Source organism: Thermobia domestica, chromosome 12, assembly GCF_964235325.1.
Source record: "Thermobia domestica chromosome 12, izTheDome1.hap1.1, whole genome shotgun sequence".
In the NCBI taxonomy this organism is placed as follows: Eukaryota; Metazoa; Arthropoda; class Insecta; order Zygentoma; family Lepismatidae; genus Thermobia; species Thermobia domestica.
This window is the reverse complement of record NC_137465.1, coordinates 23,572,062-23,578,061: the sequence shown is the minus strand read 5'-3', so window position 1 is coordinate 23,578,061 and position 6,000 is coordinate 23,572,062.

Sequence of the window (6,000 nt, the reverse complement as noted above, 5' to 3'; positions counted from 1 at the left end):
ACTTCATCTACTACGCCTTCGATAAGAAATCTTGTGAATAAATTATCAATTAAAGCCTGATGAACTGATGATTTCTTATTTGTTTATAAATTTATTTTTTGTAATTACACGTGAAGGTTTGATTCCATTACCAAGTTCCCTCCCCCGTCTAGAAAGTAAAAGTGAACGAGGTTCCTGGAAAGTGTTCAAAGGTTTATGGGAATTTCCCTTCTTCTTCCCCTTCAATTACCACACTGGTGTTTGCCATGTGCCAAATTACGATGACTTTCAATTAAATTATCATAGTATAATTATTTCCTTCTTGAACTATCAATACTTTTCAGTGGGAAAAGGGATGAAATTTGAAAGTTCCAAATCAAGGTAAGTAGACCAACGTAAAGGGAAAAAAGAGTGTAAAATTTTCCATATAATTATGCGTACAATCCAAACTTAAAATTTCCGTGTAACTAAGCTTACAGTACAAATTTTATGTATATATTATGGGTTGATTGTCCTGTGCTGTAAACGCTCCATATAATAAAGATAAGCTTCAGCAATTATTATAGTAGAAAGCAATGAATATATGAAGCTAAGCACCGTATCGATCGTTTTCGATCATTTTTACAAACCAACTCACTACCAATTTTCCATATATAGGAAGTGCATCCCCCCCATAAAGGAGAAGTTTTAAAAATGCTAGGATACATTCTATTTATATTCAATAAAGAGTTAATACACTGACTTTCAGCTCCGTAAGTTTAACGGCGTGCGAGACAATTGACATTTTTTTTTTCAAAAATTCGGATTTTCACTACCTTCTTTTAGGATATTATGCATTAGAATGAAAGTAATATAACATCCTACTATGGATTAAGGCCTAACTATATACCAAAAGTAATTTGTTTTGACTTTGCAATTTGACCGCGATGATCAGGCACACAAAGTTAAATTTAATTTTTTATATAATATTCAGTGATTCAAATTTATTATTTATCAATAATTTATTACAGTGATTCAAAAATGTATTTTTTTTCAGTAGTTAGCTCCTCTAAAGACTCACAGGTCTCGAAAGCCAAGTAGTAGAAAAGTCCTATTACTATTATTACAATTAAAGATATCAATATCCAAAAGTGCCTGAAGTTCATTTTTTCACTTGGTTAGATATACTCACCTCAGGTAAGCAGACAGAAACAAATGGAAAAGGAAGGGAAACGAAATTAAATGAAATCTTGAGTTTTACGTCCCACAGTTATGCCGGTTAGGCTAAAGGAGACGATGATGATGAGTAATGAATGAAGAAAGTGGGAGGAAACGGAAGAACCCCGAGGATACCCACGCACACGGTGTTTGTCCACCACAAAGTTCACTTGGCGGGGGCTGGGATCGAACCCGGGACCCCAAGTACCAGAGGTAAACGCTCTACCACTGAACAACTGCGGCTCCGGAAAAGGAAGAGAAATGAAGGTATTGAAAGTAAAACGAATACAAATTTACCAGTCTTCAGAAGATACTGTCTACAACGCAGTGAGCAGAGTGGGTCGGTAGATCATACTGAGTCGGTGGGTCGCAGTGGGTCATGGTGGGTGGTGGGTCGAATTGGGTCACGGTGGGTGGTGGGTCACAGTGGGTCATGGTGGTTGGTGGGTTGCAGTGGGTCATGGTGGATGGTGGGTCAGAGTGGGTCATGGTGGGTTGTGGGTCGCAGTGGGTCACATGATGTTGACCTACTGACCCACTCAGAAAACTTGACCCACCTGACCCACTGACCCACTCCATCTGTGCACACAATAAGTTCTAGGATGGTTCTAGCACCGTTCCAAAGCAACTTGAAAAAATACATTAAAGGTACGGACCACTACATTAAATGTTCTCGCTCCAATTTCTGAAACTAAATCATATTACATTGACGTTTATAACGAAAGATTTATATCTGAAATTCAAACACAACTATAATGCGTTTTCGAAAAACTTTGTCGGCAGAGAAGTCACTGTCAAAATATCCTATGTGCGTTTGTCATATAGATATCTACCCTGTATTGTAGGCCCATTACTGAAATATTTATTTTTGAAGTATGAACTGAATTGCGTGAGTGGTTTCTGAGAAAAACCGAAATGACTTAACTCTCAACAGTAAACTACTATTTGATGTTTCTTTTTCATTTATTTTCCATGAAAAGCAATTTACCTCATATGGTACGATATTTCATAAAATGTTTATTTATGAAATAGGAACAAAATCGAATGAATCGTTTTTGAAATAATCGAGTTAGTAAAACCCATATCGAAAACAAACTGGCTGTTGCGGACTTTTCCCAAGAAGTCACATGTAGCACAGAATAGAATGAAATCTTGGTGTATGAAATACATACAAATTCTTTTCAGCCGCTTTGATGTACCTCTCACAGTTATGCCCTTTAAGCTGAAGGAGACGAAAACATAAAGTAAACGACACTTTTTAGTGATATTCCACTGGTAGTCGAACACAGGACCATTTGCAAAAGAGGCACACGTGTTAAGCACTAAACTTTTTTCTTTTTTTTAAAAAAAAGTTTACTAATTAACCTAACATTCATCAGTTACTTTTCCGCCTAATTACCACTATTTTCTTAATTTCACTCCCTCAAATTCCATCTTCTACTTAACAGACAGGGACACAAACACAGGAAGTATCGAAAAAATGAAATGAAATCTTGAAGTTTTACGTCCCACTGCTATGCTGGCTAGACTAGAGGATATGGTGATGGTAGGAAATGAATGAAATGGCGGAATGAAAAATGGAACAGTGTATGTCCACCACAAAGTTCACTTAGCGCGAGCGTGATCGAACAAAGAACCCCATGCACCAGAGGTTAACAATCTACCACAGAGCCACCGCGGTCCCTATTAGAAGTATCGAACTCCATATATGCTCTCCTAGCGGGAATCGAATATGAGACCTTGTACACCAAAGTTGCACACGCTAGCCACTAGGTCAGCTATAGTTTGCAGAGAACCAATGGCGGATGCAGGAAGGGGGCGATTGTCCCCCAGAAGATAAAACTTTTTTATTTTATATATATAAATAAAACCCATCCCAGAGTCTGAAGCTCTTAAAAGTAGCTCTAAGTAGCAGTATGACAACCCACTGCCCCCCATCCCCAGAAGTCGGTCCTGGATCCGTCCCTGCGAGAGAACTTCATAGGCCGAACAATATCATTAAAGTCGTTTACGAGAAAAATGATTTTTTAAAAATAATTTACCACTATGTAGCTATCTCTATTTTGCAGCAGAAAGAAAATTCGATCCCCTCTCCAAAGAATCTTATGAAAAGTTTAATTTTAAATATGATGTGGGCGTGTTATATGGTATGGTCTCTAGACGAGTGTACTGACAAGAAGAGAACACACAGTCAGGTTTTCAATATATATATATTGACGTGTACGGCCTACGAAACGTTGAATCCGTTTAAATCTCGAATCCGATTTTTCTGTGATAACGAGAGTTTCTTCTCTCGTATCATAGCTCGAAAGTGAAGCTAAAATAAAACTAAGTAAGAAATCGTTTTTACTTTCTTCCTTTTCCTGCTTGGGAATGAAATGAAATGAAATCTTCGAGTTTTAATTCCAACGGTTATGCCGGCTACTCTAAAGGAGACGGTGATGGTGAGAAATGAATGAAATGGTGGAATGAAGAAACTGGGAGGAAACAGGAGAACCCGAGGAAACCCACGCACACGGTCTTTGTCCGCCACAAAGTTAACTTGGCACGAGCTGGGAACAAACCAGGGATTCCATGCACCAGAGGTAAACGCTCTACCACTAAGACGCCGCTGCCCACACTCCCGCTTGGAAATGTTTGCTGCTATCCAAATGAGGCAAAGGAGAAAACTACTGGTCTTGAGGAAAGGCAAACTATGTGAGAATATGATTGAGACGGAATTATCTGAAAGTAAGGAGGAGTGACTATAAGTGAAGGTGAGGGCTATCGAATGTGATTTTCAGGATATGGACAAATGAGTGTGAGTGAGTGTGAATGAGGGTATCAATAATATTTGAGGGCGTGAGTGTGAAGGAGTTTCATGCTGTCATTTTCAACTTTCGGCATTCAGCTTTGAAATATATTTGCATTTTAAAATAGTATTTTCAGAAAATATAATCAGTTTTTAAAATATCAAATTTAAAACCCAAAGTAATTTAGAGATACCAAAGTTGTATTGCTACATTACAGAAGAAATGCCGATTATCTCAGAATTCCACTTGACATTTTATGTAGGTCGCCTAGATATCTAAATTTTAATATTATGTAAATAATAACGGGACTACAATAGAAAGAAAACAACATAACTCTTGGAGGTGGCGAATAATCCGCTTTAATATTAACATGTATAGAATTTTATTAAAAATTAATGACCGCCTTCCTTGCTTTAGAAGGAAATATTTTGCCAAACATATAAAGGAAATTCTAATACTTTGTCTCTAAGTAACGATCTCAATAACCATTGCATTTATTTGATTTATTTTTAGGTAAGAAAGCAGGGCGTTTAATTAGAGTTGAATGGCCAGGATTTTTTAACAAGACTGTACGTTATGGATCAGTTCGGTTTTACATATTACCTCAGGCAAAAATAATATAAAATATTAATACTAATTTAGTAACTTACCCACAAATAAGACAAGAATAAAATGTACTTTCTGGGTATTACTGGCGTCTACGACCTTAAGGCCACCTCTCTGGAAGGATGACGTCCCTGGACGGGCAGTATCCTTGGAAGAGGGAAGGAAGGAAGCAAGTAACCTGGAATCTATTTGTTAGGTACAATTCCGGCATTTTTCTGTTGTTAATGAAGAAAGCAAAGAAAAAGCTTCAGTCAGGATAACTGGTCTGAAAAAGCTGGTGAACCTTTTCGACCTAGTGAACCTACTGGGAATCGAACCTAGGACAAAAGCGAGAACGTAAGCGACTACGGCAGGAGGGGGCACTAGAATGGTTCAAGTGCCTTTTTCGCAGTGGATATCAAGAAAAAATATATATAATACTTATTAATACTAATTTAGTAACTTACCCACATAGTAACGGCGTGTCCATATATATAGAGTGAATTTGAAAGATGTGCATAAACTCCGGGAGGTGCTTTGTGACATCATAAGAATACAGAATATCCCGTTGCTTGTTGTCGAATTTCACTTTGTATAAGAGTGATAGGACTTCCAACTTGGAATCGAAACTCGAATCCTGATAATTGGAACGGAGTAGAAAGATGTATACAGCGTACATGACTTAGAATTGGACAACATTGGACAATAATAATAATAATAATAATAATAATAATAATAATAATAATAATAATAATAATAATAATAATAATAATAATAATAATAATAATCTTTCCTGGAATTGAAGCCAGGATTACGGGCAGCAAGGGCGGACGAACTAGTCATTAGACTAACGGCGAAGGTTTTGAATGAAATCATTGTTACTAAATGTAAGAAACAAAATATTTTCTAAAAAATATTAGAATATATTACTATTCTATATTAATTAGAATATATTATTATTTATATTGTAATTATCAGTTCCGAGTAAACTGTTCGGAGAAATTTCGGAAGTTCTGTGATTAAACAGAAATGAAACCTATTTAACTTTCATAAAACAAATCGATCACATTCTCTCTTCGGGATTTTACTTGAACTGAGCTTTGAAAAAAAAAAAAACTTATAAGTCTATGTGGAAGTTGAATACAAGTGAGTGTGAATGTGTTTTGGAGGGCAAGTGAGTGTGATGGAGGTTTACGTTAAAACATTTTAAAATTTTAGTATTCAGTTTTGAAATAGACTTTCAAGTTCCAAGACTGTGAAGTTCCAGAAAACACGTATTAATAGTTCCAGGAGAAAAGAATATTCACAACTTAGAAAAGTCAGAAATGTATCAGTACATTATAGACAGGTGTCGATTACATCAGTAAGCTATTTTACATTTCGTGTAGTTTTTACTTTAATTTTCGTCGTAACTACATTTTGTGTTGAAGGCTTAAAACATAAAATA